This window comes from Pyrgilauda ruficollis, unplaced genomic scaffold (genome assembly GCF_017590135.1).
Source record: "Pyrgilauda ruficollis isolate IOZ18807 unplaced genomic scaffold, ASM1759013v1 scaffold29, whole genome shotgun sequence".
Taxonomy (NCBI): domain Eukaryota; kingdom Metazoa; phylum Chordata; class Aves; order Passeriformes; family Passeridae; genus Pyrgilauda; species Pyrgilauda ruficollis.
Window position 1 is genome coordinate 4,090,737 of NW_024524266.1, and position 14,889 is coordinate 4,105,625.

Here is a 14,889-nt window from a genome sequence, read left to right on the forward strand (position 1 = left end):
GAAATATTAACTGATTGACCCTTTCTCATTTGCATGCCAACATATGTGGTGGTCCTACATAGAAATACCAAAAGAAACAGCCCTTCCTGTAGTCTTTTGATGACTAACAGCCTGGATCATCTGGGATGTAAGGAGAGGCTGAGAGAGCTGGGGAGTCTCAGGAGACATTATTCATGTGTATTAATACAGCATTGTGGGAGTAAGAAAGACAGAGTCAGGCTCCTCATCAGTGCTAAGAGAAAGGACAAGAGGCAATGGGCACAAACTGAAACAGGAAATTCTGAGTTTAAGAGGACACTTTTCTAATATGAATCACCATTGGACAGGCTGCCTAGAGACGTACTGGAGCCTCCATCCTTGCTGATAGTCAAAACTTGACTGGACACATCCATGAGCAACCTGCCCTATCTGACCCTGCTCTGAGCATAGATTTGGATGAGAATATCTCCAGAGATGCCTCCAGCCTCAGCCATTCCGTGATCCTGTGTGTGATTCAACATATAAGACAGAGAATGGAAATTGATCATAGCTGTAAGCCAAACAGACATTCTAACCCTCTTTTGCAGGATGGCATTGTCCAGTCCTTTTACTAGCACTCGTTAACTTTGTCAAATGTCACTCTTAGATCAGCTGAATTACATGACTTTATTTACCAACAAGTAGGTTAAAAAATAAGTATGGATTTTCTGCAAGGTCTTTCAGAATTTCAGAAGCACCCTTAAAAGTTAAAATTATATCGGCCATTGATTTTTAAAAGAAAATTGCTATTTAACTCTATCAAGCAAATAAAGGAAAGTGTATTTCCTAGGCCATAATGCACTGAACAGGATGTTCTGCATGCTATCTTAATTGCAAGCATTGTTTGAGACTAACACAATATTAATTTCAGGGAGTACAAGAGATTAATAGCATAGTATATAAGGTCTGAAATATTCTTATTAGAAAAAAGACTGAAACTTGCAATATAGGCAGTGCATTTTCTAAAATCTATGCAATTTCATGCCAAAAATTTGGAGAGGATATTAAAGAAATGTGACATGGTAAGAGAAAAGCAACCCATATGCAAGAGCAGAAGGGATGAAATACAGTACCTCAAAAAAACTGCATCAGAATGAGGCCATATGTATAATCTGAGACTCAACCATTCCCCTATTTCTGGAGATTAGCACTATGCTAATCTGGCAAAATTTTGTGCTAGCAAAAGTACCACTAGATACTCTTGCCCAATGGAACATTCCACCAGGAACCAGCTGGATTTAGGATCATTCAGGGCAGCACACCATTTAGAGATCAACAGTGCTATTAGCACCATGATAACAGAATGTTCTTCTGCAGGATATACTGTTAAGAATGCAGATATTTTTACCCCTTGGAGTGTATTACTCTCCTATTTGAAAATTTCTGCCTGAGATACTGTATATAAGGACCATTTTTGATGGTCCTTAAACTGCTTAAAGTGCTATTTTACATATAGTATTTCTTTTGTGTAAAACCACCTATTTATAACCTCAACTGTGTTTCTAATGGTAGAAATGTGCAGTTGACTGTAAATGACATTACATTTTTAATTTTTCCTGACAGTATATTAAAGGCTACATATGACATAAGTCATCTGAGTTTGTATTTCAGATATTTCATTTTCATCATATGAAATTTACAGGAATAGATGGCAATGTCACCAGTGTTAGTTGCTTCCTGGAAATTGTATTATTTAACACTTCTGATTTGATGGCTTTGTTTTTTATTGTAGTCAAATTAGTCATGATATTTAACAATTATCCCTACTATAAGCTGTATTCAGATCAGGCACATATACTGAAACAGGATGTCACCTGTAAAGAGATATGTTGCTATTAAACACAAAATTTATATACAGTAGCTGTAGAGTACAGGAAAATGCATAACATTCAAAAGAGTGATTTATACTGCTTAGAAGTACCAAACAGCTGCTTAGCTAAAAGCTTGACTCAAAGCCCTCTGAAACAAATTGAAAGATTTTCATTGATTTAACTTCTTTCTGGATCAGGTCCAAAAATGCCAATTTTTTTAGCTGAGAGAGAAAACTTTCATTAAACTGGATATTAGTTTATCTGGAAAAGAAGATGCCCAATGGAAAAAAAAACTTCTCAATATGGAAAAAGTAAACACCACCCAAACAAAGACAAAGGTTTTTTTAAATCATACCACAAGTAGAAAATTAAGTAAACTAATGTAATTATTTAATACTGTAGTTTAAATGACTCATATGAAACATGTCAGAAAACAACAGTTTCACTTACAGCATTCAGCATCCATGAGTTTTTACAATATTTCAGGGGAAAAAAAAGAGATGACTGAAACGACATAATTTCATAATATATAATTCTCCTTTTACACTGTTTTTCATAAATTGATTCATTTATCATTAAAAAATATGTGCTCCATGCTGGAACTGAAAATGAAAATCTTTTAATTATAAAGAGGCAGATGAAAAAGAATATATGAATTACAGCAGAAATATTAGTATTTTTAGTTTGTCCCTTTCCTCACACACTCATATACACTTACAGGTAATTTGTCAAACACAAATTAGATCCTCAAAATAAGCTATGGAAATTCTAGTTTTGCTTATACATAAATATTGCTTGTTTAGTAAACTACTGATAGCAAAACTGAACAATTTTTAAAGAAAGCATTTAGGACTGTTTTTAAGAAAATAAAATCTGTATACTTGTATTCCTTACTATTATTCAGAAGTTATCACAGGTCTGCAACCTTATGTCTATTTGATCTTTCACTTGGCTGATAGGCAAATTTATCCAGGATCATTGTCCCATTGTGGTTCCATCCAGAGTATAATCTTATACATGGAGGTGTTTGAAGTTTTAATGAACTGAATGTTAGCTTTGATAGCAAAAAGATTCAATTTATGACATTCAGCTCCTGTAAGAACAAAGAAAGTATGATTGTTAAGTTTCAGTTTGCAAAAAACTGAATAATTTTTATGATAGTTTTACTTAAAATTAACATGCTCTCTGAACAGCAGCTATGTGCATATTTGTTCACAAAAATAATATTTATGCTGTCATGACAAAGGGCAGTTGCCACAGTACATAAAGACACAGAAAAATGGGACACTCTTCCTTGCCTTTGCCTCAGTTATTCTTCTTTCAACAAAGAGGATGAAGAGTGAGGAACTCCATGATGTTGTCTCAGAACAGCTGTTTACAGAATACACTCCACGGGTCACCAGCAAAACATTTATGCTTTATATTTGATATTATTTAGTTTGCAAGCTCAATTTTTCAATCAGTCTGAACATTTGCACTTGTCTTGAGAATTATGTGGATTAAAATAGTATTAAAAATCATACTTGTGAAAGCAAAAATTTTTCTTTTTTATTCAAGTACCAAGAAAAATTACATGCGAAAAAGTTAGAATTTCTGTTTGAAGCCAGAGACTCACTTTACTCCACCACATCCCAGCAGTCATGGTAGTGATTTGTGACAGTTCCAGGATTCCTCAGAAACCTATATATTTTCAGACATAGTCTTTTATTTTTGAAAGGTTTTGAAATATGCTTATTTTGTCAGAAAAGAATTTATTTGAAATAAATCAACTTGTACATGGTAATAAAGCTATCTCCCAAGTATCAATCATTGTAATTAAAGATTGCTTCAGTGGGCAAGAGCACATCATGACACAGCATTTTCAGAATGATGTTTGTCTTGTTTCTGTATGTTAGGTAAGCTTGTGTTTATCAGTATCTTTTAAAGAATTATAAGAAAATTTGTAAGCTACTGACATAAAGCAGCATAGAAATGAAAATTCTAAAGAAAAGCATAGCAGTAACTTCTTTATAATCCATTTTATGAAGAGAATTTATGTAGCGCGTGGGCTTTCTTTTTCTGGAGATATATTGTAGGACACTACATTCTTCTTTATTGTACACAGACTACAATATGTAGACAAAATGTTGCTTTAAAAAGTGACTGCAATTAAGCCATTGTGTCTGTGACAGAAAACATGGCTGATTGCTGTGTTGGAATGCATTATTAAATATGTTTGCAACTAAGCCATTGAATCTGTCATAGGAAACACGGCCAACAACATGCATCGAGAATGTATTACTAAACCATACTCCCTTACAAGTTACGCTATTATCCAACTTTAGAAACAAAAGCACATTTGAAGTGGCAGGTTAGGGAGCAGGTCAGCAGTATGCTAGTTATTCATGATGTTATTACCCATATGAAGGGTCTTCTTAATGTTATGAGTGGAATAGGGATAAGCCATGCCACTTTTGTCTTAGGATAACAAGAGCAAGCTGGAGGAAGTTCTAAAACAGTTTGAAGTTATCCTCTATCTTGTTTGTATAGCATGCCATTAAAAAAAAAAAAAATATATATATATATATATACTGTAATCACATAAAACAAGGAATCAAAGCCAGCCCCCTCAATTTTCAAGGACAACAGTATCTGCAGTACAGCCTGCAACTTTCTATCTCTAATGATGCATCAACGCATCAATGGCACCACATTTAACTTCAGGAGATGCAAAGTTTTTCCACAGTCTTGGTCTACATGCAAAGCATTTAAAGATCAGTCTACTTTACTACAGGCAGTCTAACAAAGCTTAGGCTTGTTAAAGAAAAGGCACCATTATCTACAAAGTTCAGATGCCATCTTTTCAAACATCTGTCAGTGATTGGAGCGAAGGTTTTTGTCTCTCTCATTAGCTTGTTTTTTTTCCAGGCCATCAAGACGATCAGAGAAAAATGCTTGAGCAAACCAATTATTCTTGATTTATTTGATTTATTGGAAACATTATATTTTAGTTTGAAGGGTGATGCAAATTTTGAAAGTAATTATTCATTAACTCTTTAGCAGCCCCCCAAAAGCTTCATTATTCCCAGGGGACAACAAGCAAACAAAAAACCCAGAAAACTTTTTTAAAAATACAGACTTTCTCTTGCTGTCAAATGTTCAATAATTTCAAATAGGAGAAAAATTATAAACTACTCAGGGGTATTATAAATATTAGTATAAAGAAGTATTTTGGTTTTTTTTCCTCTAAAAAATGTAAAACCACTTCAAAATCCAAAAGCTGATTCCATTTGCTTCTGTCAAACAGTATACTGAAGTAAATGTTAGCTACAAGCAAGCCCCCCTACCCTTGTAATAAAAGCAGATTTTATCCTTAAATACTTGTATAAGGTGCTTAATGAAGATAGGAGAGTGGAGACATACACTATAAATTGAATGAAATCTTTCATTTTAAACAAGGATCATGAAATAAGGTGCTGCTAAATTCTCCTTCAGTTGGAATGTACCACCAGCTTCATTTACAACACAGCAGAATATTTTTCAATTCTTTCATTTATACTCCCTCCCCTGTTCTGAAGAGCACTGTATTTAGAACACAATATACAATATTTTCTTATTTAATGCATATTTTGTTGGACAGATTCCTAGAAGCAGACTGGGAAGACAAGCCTATCAGTTACAAAATGCCACATGTAATTTAACAAGTGGATAGTTGTTTGGGATACTGGCCACTGGCCATTGAACATTGTGCGTATTTGCATTTGGCACAGGGGCAGGAGGTAACAAACAGCAGTTTTCAAGACTGTGAGAATGGAGTTTAATATTTAATGGTTTCTAAATGTTCTAGAATTTGCTTATTTTTGGTGTGGTGACTTTAGTTGTCTAGTGGGGTTCATCTGCTTTTATAGTTAAAGAATTAGTAGAAAGATTTATATTGCTGTAGCTAGAGTTAACTTCGTAAGAATTGTGCAATTTTTTCCCCAGAATGTTAATGTACATATATTTATGGTAACTTTTCACTCTTGATTTTAAGGCAGGATTCCCAAAGCTAGAAGGAAATACTGCCTTGGCAAAAGGAAAAGTTTATAGAAGCACAGACCAAGAATAAGCTGTATAAATCAATTTCAATTTTGTCTCTCCTGAGCATTGTTGTCATCCTGATCCATGTAATATTTGCATCCTGTCACACAACTATGTCTGTTTTGAGTACACAAACACAAGAATCAATGAGGAAATCTTCATTTCTTGAAAGACAAATGTAATCTATGAAATATTTAGAGTTTATCACAGTGTTTTTCAGATTTGTTGATGGTAAAAGCAAATATTTCATGTTCAGAAATACATGTAAGAAAAAAGTTGAAGAGCAGCTTTTGGACAATTTTACCTGATTAAACCATTTAAAATTAATTACAGAATATTTGCATACAAGCACTTTTTTCATTACTTCCTGAATTTCTTAAAGTCATTCTCAGACTCTCTATTCTTCTGTCTACTGTGAGCAGATACCACAAGCAGCTGCAGAAAAATCAGCTCCTGCAGTTGTAGCTTGGAACATTGTGCATATCGCTTCAACTGCTTCTTTGGCACACTTCTTTGCAAAGAACTTTACACAGACTTGCTAAATCCATTGCAGAAAGAATTATAATTTTTTATGTGCATATATATATATATATTTGTATCATGCCACTGGGGTTTTTATCTTGTTATACTGCATGTGCCAAATTACACTGCAGTAATTCCACAGTTACGCTGGTGAGTTCAATAGAGGCAATCCAGATTTACAATGGGATGACTGATTGGAATCTGTGTAATGACTCCTTTCCTGAAAAGCTCTTAGTTTGAGGCAAGATTCAATACTAAATTCTATTGAGATGGAAACTGAGAAAATATGATAAACACTACCTTTATCTCATCCTGTATATAGACCAACCACACAATAGTTTCCTCCAGAAGATCATTTCTTACAAACAGTATCCTTGAACTATATTAAATGACTCTGTAATTCTCTATTATTTATGTGAATTATTGCACACAGATGGAGAAAAGGGAAGACTACAATTTTCTATTACTAATGCAGCCTTATATCCTTAAGTGCATAAAAACACAAGTTTTCTGGTAGGGAATGTGTTTTGGTAGCCCTCCCCCTATGCGTAGCATTATGTACAAACACAACATAAGCAGAATAGAACAATTTTTTCTTCATGAACTTCAAAGACATTTCAAGGAATTAAAGCCATTTTTAGTGTCGCCTAGAACAAGTAATTAATTACTAATTCATATTGATTTGTGTTACTTAATATTCGTGATAAGTCTTTTAAAGCTTTCTGTTAGTAAATTAAGACTGCTATTGATCTCACCAAAGACAACATGAATGCAATTAAAATTACATAGCTCTGTTTTGGGATGAAAAAAAAAAAAATTAAGTGGATATGCATTCATACCAAGCTAGTATTTATGATAAGAACAGCATAAATAATACATAAGATTTACAGATATGCATAACTTTTTTTTTTTTTTTGGACACAGCAAGGGCTATTGAAATTAAAGAAAACATTTTTAACCATGAAAGGAAAACTGTGTCATCTGCATGAATTCTCAGTGTGTATTAATAAGCCAGTATCATCTCTGCACTGAGTTAATGAAGACTGGTAGCAAATATATTTTTGTTACTGAGGAGAAGTGAAAGATTTATCTCACTGCCTTGAACACTTAAACTTCCTTATGGTGCTCACTTATTCTTCTTAATCGGGATTTAGACAATGTCTTTTACCAAACTGTTGGCTCAAGTCTGAGCAAAGTAATTCTATTTTTCATGCTCCAAACCAAAGCAGTCCAGTAATGATAACAATGCATAAAGGGATATTGCCATATGACTTTTGCATGCAAATCAGAAACTGCATTGTATGAGCAATCCAAATAGCAGAACAAATTATGGTTATGGATCTCTGAAGACACTTCCCAGAGTGGGAATGACACCTGTGAACAGGCACACACAACACCATTTGCAAGAAATAAGTTTATTACTCTTAAAACCTGGTGCACACAAGGAAAATACAGAAGGTGATTTCCTGCTGTACTGTATCTCAGAAAGGGATCTGAAACTGAGTCACACAAACGTACTTTGGTAGGTCTACAAATGAGACAATTGTGCCTCATCTAAACGAGGGCATTTATTCCATCAAACCACTGGCATAGGTATGACTGCTATACACCAGGGCAATTCAGAAAGCTTCTCCCAAGTGGAATATTTCATCTTGACAAACACACACATGTGTGTACACACTGCCAACACCAGCAAGGGAAAGAGGAGAGAGTTTTATGCCTCACAGAGACTTTGGCAGTTAAGTATGTGATATCACAAAGAGACATTTGAGCCACATAAGTAAAGATGACCAGAATGCATCTTGGATATGGAAGTGCTAAACTAAACCTGGAGTGGAAGATTAAAATCATCCTGGAGGGGTTCAAAGGATATTTCTAGCTCTTTTAATTGGAACATAATTGGACATGCAGTCCATCAGGAAAGAAGGGGCAGGACCCCAAACAGACATGCATTAAGAAATAGTACAGTAAATCTTTTGAAAGATTAAGCAGAAGAGATTTTTGGTTTTAAAATTAAAGGGTTGCACAATGATTAGGACTCCTACTGTAAGAGTGAAAGAGGGAGATACTGTATGCACCCATCTCCTGCTTCACTTATGTACTCATTTGCTACAGAACCATTCATGTGAACAGATTAAGCATTTCCTCTTTCTTTATTAGTGTCCCAGTTTTAGCTGTGTTGTTGCTTTTGAATATTGTGAATAAAAGCTTTCCTCCAAATTTCATTAGTAAAATTTCAAATTTCATACGTTTCCCCCAAACCTGAGTCATTCCTCAGCAGAAAAGCACCTTGACAAATGTTCTTCTGCCCTAAATTTGCTATAAATTAGCAAGTAAGTAAGGAGAAAGGGTGAGCAATCCTTAAGCTATTACCTGAATAAATTTCTGTCTGAACCATGGTCAGTGCTGAATTGAGATCAGTTGCTCAGGTCTTTGCCAAGTCAAGTCATGAAAGTCTCCAAAGATGGCTCCCATAGGGTCTCTGGTCAATGTGTTCCAATGGTGACTGAAACACAATGCAAAAAATTCAAAAATCTGCTATATATGTATATGTATATATATATATATATATATGTATATTTTAGGGACTAATGTTGTATTCCAGCTGGTGTATAATTCCTAGGGTCACCCACTGTACCTTATTCTTGAGCATTTCTTTCAATTTTCACACTGTATTAATTATTCATATTAGAGATTCAGAGAATTCTCAGATGCTCTTTCAAGATTTTTCGGCATCCATTATATGGACAACTTAGTTTGTAAATTTTAGCCACAAGGTCTTCACTTCTTTGCTACAGCACCACATTGAATCTGTACTCATCTCTGTTTGATTCAGATGCTGCACAGGAGCAATCATCAAAGAGTCCTGCAATGTTTTCAGTATCTATCAATATGTGATCCATGGCATTACTTGTTCTTAAAAGATATTTAAAATTCTAAGCTTTGTTAATTGTTTCCCCAAATGATTATATGTAGTTTAAACACATAATTTACAGATCCATTAATTTTTATCTTTTTTTTAATAATTTTTCATTTTATTTATTTAGTCAAGTACACCAGCACCAGTTGTCCCTTAAAGCATATATATATATATATATGTACACAAATCAGAGAATTTCTGTAAATATAAATATCTATGTATTGTACATATAGCAATGTTATCTAATGCCTCAGCATCAAATTCCTGCAGACCTGCATTTCTGTTGATCATGATCTTGCAAATCACTAGAACTCAAGCAATTTTTTTTCATGAAGAGTAAGTCTTTCACAGTAACAGATGAACTGAGTGTTGTTCAACAATTTCATCATGCAGCACAGTGAGGAAATAAAGAATAAAGAAATATAGCTACAACATGGCAGAATAATTTGGTACAGTGAAAAAAACTGTCTTGCACAAACAAGCAAAGAAAGAAAAAGTTTAAGAGAGGAAAACTAGATAGCAAAACTAAAAAAGGATGGATCATTTTAAAGACAGAAAAATTGCTTTCTGAATCAAAAATGTTATCGTCTTTTAAGTAGAATTTCAAGGTCTGCAGAGGAAAGCCTCCATCATAGATAAATTTTAGACATACAGGAATTCATTCAGTTTTTTGGTAACTTCTTTTTTAATCCTAGTAATAATATTAATTTAAATAAAATAGTAAGATATAATAATCTTATTTCAATCTAAACAAAGCAATAGTTAAATTGATTTGCTACTTATTGCTCAAGCTCTTCCTGCTAAATTTTGGTCCCTAGGGAGGCCCAAGTTAATATCTGTTTCATACGTTCAATCTCACAGCTTATTCAGCTGAACTAAAGTTCAGCTGGTTTAAACTAACTCATAGTTTTGTGATAAAATATATGCAAAATTCATATTTTATAGAAACCTATTAAAAATTAGAATTCAATGATTGGTCTACATATATGCAAACCTGTTCATATTACCAACTGTCTTAAGTATTTACATCAAGCATATGGATCAAGATCCTAATCAATTTGTACTAAGCAATGTCACTGAGATTCACTCAGTTGGTCAGAGCTTGGTGCTAATAACACTGAAATTGTGGCTTCACTCCACATGTGGGCCATTTACTTAAGAGCTGGACTCAATGATTCTTATGAGTCTCTTCCAACTCAGAATGTTCTGTGATTCTGTAATTGCAAAAATTATATCAGTGATTAACTTTTGATGCCTACTAAAAATTAATTCACTACTAAAATGCCCTTGCTGAATGCAAGACTTGCTGTAAGATTTTATTAATTTCATACCTAGTAAACCTCTCTTTAATACCATTCTACAGACTATATCCTCAGTAACTTGTGTAGAACAGCATATACAGAATTATAATACAAAAAATGAATCGATCCTTAAAGAGCAGGTTTCCTTCACACATTACTATTTCTCAGACATTAGTATATCCCTTAAACTTATTGTTTTAAAGGTTACATGTTTAATTATTTTATGGCATTGTAATCATTAGTTATCTGTGAAGCAGTGGTATCTTTAATGCAAATATGCTCTTCCCTTTTTCTTGTTATAGCCCAATATTATGGCAGCTATAACCATCTACTATCTACAAGAAAAATTCTGTGATAATTCAGTTATATCAAATAAGATATATTCCTTTGAACCCAGAAAGATCTTGAGTTTTCACTTTATCATTGGTATAAGGAATTTCTAAATATCTCCATATCTGGTTTTGCTTGGGTCTCTCCAAGTTCAGCAACAAAAGACTTTGTATAAGGAAGTTATGGAACCATGATTACCTTGGCCCCAGTCTTCAATTTTTTCACTGATTTAGGCCTTCCAAATTCTTTACTAATTTATGAATAGGAATTTTCTCTTAGAAGTAGGACAAATTCATTAGAACCATCAAATAATTTGTAATGAGTATCCTGTGTTTCTTAATTTTAAGCTCTTATCCATCTACCATTTAATCTAGGGCTCTGCTCTTTTTTTGATTATCTGTGAGAACATTCAAGAGAAATTGCTCACTTTCATCTCCCTCCACAAGCCGGCAAATTCCTCTATGAATGTCCACATTGCTGCTGTGTATCATCAGCAATACTCATTTACCTGTAAACCCCTGAAATTTGTTTCTATGCTAAGAAATGTCTTCTGGCTGATATTTTCCTATTCCTTCCAAGGCAGCTAAAGTTGTTTATTTTCTTTAAAACACAACACAATTGGCTTATCAATTGTCCTTCTATTTGAAACCCTGTTGGGTAAGTTAATCAGCTTCAATATCACAGACTTGTGCTTTTCATTTATATTCCTGTTCTGCCTGAGTATTCAAGCTCTCACCTTTGATTTAAAAGTCGGGAATAAGAAAGAGAGTTTAAAGTCAGTTAAAGCTTGCATGCATAGTATTCTGTATATGAAGACTCCTTTTCATCTTTGGCAAAAACATCTTCTCAGGTTATGACTTTCACCTGATCTGAATTAATAATTGGTTAGGTGGTTTCCTAAAGTACAGAAATTTTTATATGGGTTCTTATAACTTCGCTTTTTTTTTCTTTTTAATATGTCTTACTTAGCATTGGATAATGCTTCAATACTCCTAGTTAGGATGAATAAATACCCTTTTTTATTCTACAATGAGTCTATACCATTAATTTTAAATTCCTGTCTGTAATTGCCTGTTGTCTTTTTTGCTGACAGATCAAAAAAGCCAGTTATTTCAGACTTCACTTTACTACTGTACTAAATTATAAAATGAAAGTTAATGTCTTAGTGATTGATAATAGCAAAATAAAACTTAATATTTCCTCTCTGTAAATTACTAAAAAATATAGTGTTGAATATACAATGTTTCTATTGCAATGTAATAATTCAGGAAATGAAAGATGGAATTGTGAATCTTTGAAGCGGAAAAGACCCACAGTTTATATTCTACATTGTTGAAAAATCATAAAAAATACTTAAGTTTAATTTAGAAAGGCCAAACAAAGATGTTTCTGTGTGAGATAAGTCATCATTTGATGGTGTAGAGAACAACCTAGGGGCAAGGAGGCATTAATATGTTTCACTAAAAGGAGTCAACCTTAAAGACATGGTTAGTCATCACTGTACATGTAGACAGTGCCAGACTCTAGATTATATATTACCACTTAGAGAATTCAAAGTCACAGTTGCTTATGTCTTAAAATGTCAGCTCAGTTTTCCCCAGCAGTCAAGGGAAAAAAAAAAATCTGTGTGAAAAATTATGGAGAAAGGAACTGAGAATAAGGCAGAAAACAACCTTGTGATATTAACAGTTGCTGGTAAGTACACACCTTGAATATTATGCATAGCTCTGGCTGCTCCATTTCAAAATGAAAATCGTCTAACTAGAAAGTGAAGAGAAACTATCAGGGACAAAGAGACATTCTGTGCAAGCAAATTATTTAAAATTTGGTAGACGTATTCTAGAAATCAGATCTCCTACCTGAAGAACCCAAGAGCTAATGAAGTCTACATATTACACAAATGAGAAGGAAATGTCAAGACAGAAAAGAAGCAAGCACCTTTCTTTCTCCTTATACATAGGATGAATGTGTCGTGCATTGCTGACATATACCAAATACAACAAAAGAGGAGATGTTCAAAGAGAATGTTTATTGCTGGACAACATGTTTAAACAAAAAAAAACTTAGATGCAGTCTTCAACTTAAAAGACTTTGTCTAGGTTTGAGACAAGTTCAGGAGGAGGAAATGTCTGGAATGAACGTCTTCTCTAAAGAAGGCAGGTTTTGATACTCCCTTTCCCATGAATCTTTCCCTCTCCTATGAAAGGAATTTCTTAGTGGAAAGTGAAGAAAAAAATATTTAACAAACAGAGGGCACACAGGCACAGGAGAAAAAGAAAAACTGTTAATATTTGAACCTTCTTGCTGTGGAGAAAGCTGTTGGATTTAGAGTTCTGCTCAGCTTCTCCTGAGGTCCAGAGCTGGGATGTGGCATCCCAGGTCATCCTCGTTGTCTCCGAAGATGGTCTGCTCTTGGACTGGAGTTGAACAGAACAGATCCAGAAGAAGTCACAGAAGTCAATGGAGAAATGCTACATGCAGTCCTGGGAAAACTTCTTGCCTCACCTAACAAAAAGAAGCTGGCTAAAAGCAAAGCATGCACTCTCTCCCCACTGCACAGCATAGCTGAGAGAACACAGTAGGTGTGTGTTTGAACACAGACCGCTGAAAAAATTGCCCTGGTTTCCCCCTGTCTCTTGGACCCAGCTTAAAGTTACAGGACCCATTCCTGGGCATAAAGCAGATGATAGGGGATACAATACTATGATAAAGTCACCCCAAGACAGGCTTTGAACTTTTGATTCCCAGAATGTGAGTAAATAATAGGATTATATTTTCCTTAACCCAACACCAAACATCTTATACTCTTTGCACTCAGAATCATCAGAATCATCATACCAGGTGAGGTGGTCTTTCCCTAGAAAAGAAATTTAGACTGAGCTAAGCCTGAACTAATGAGAAAAGTTCTTTAAAACTCTCCTGTCTGCTTTTATTTCCATCTTCTCTTCCCCTTAAGAAATTATAAACCAAACTCGAAAAAGAAAAAGAAAATAATAAGCAAGAATTTCTTCTTGAATTAGATGTGTCTGTATCTTCTAAATTAAAGTCTTCCTTACATTTAAAAGAAGCTAAATATCTTTCCAATAAATAACTCTAAGCCCTGACATACCCTTCCTTCTGGTAGAAAAATAAAAGGTACTTTTGATTAGTAAATCATATAGTCATTGCAATCAAGCAGATAATACACATGGAACATGGAGCAATTCAAAATCTTTAGACTGCAAAAACTGTTAAGATAACTGAAGGAGAGTAACCTTTTCATTGCATTCATACTGAGAAGTTAAAATGTAATTGGAGGACGCAGGTTGCATATCCCAAAGTACTGAAAAAAAATCCAATAAGCACCAGACAAGGCCCCTTAGAATTCAGAACATGTATTACCTTCTGTTGAAAAAGAAATGTAACTCATATAATTGATCACAAATAAGATTTTCATTTGCTTTCATACTGCAAGCAAGAAAACAAAACATTTGCAAAGATTTTTTTTCTCTCCAGCAAATGTGATCTTGGTGGATTTATTTACTTAGGTAGCAACTGTACAGAATTAAACATGATATTACTTACAATGACAAGGCTAACATTAAGCTCTCATTAGGCTGCTACAGACTGCCATAGCACCAGAAACTGGGAAAATGACCTGCATTTGTACAAAAATTGCATGGTCATTCATTAGAGAATACTTAGCTGACATAAATTTCAGATAATATTATGTAGACCAATCCTTAAGAACCAAAAAACATATGTGTCTAATCTCCAAATTTTCTTCTAGAAATCATCTTGTGATCAAATCATGTGTTTCATCATAGCACACTGAAAAATCTAAATAAATCTTTAAATGTTGTGATTCTGAAAGAATCTGACTAAGAAGTGTGTAAAGCAGAAGTAATCTCTGCCCACCCTTTTCAAATAAAGACTTCACTCCTATGAT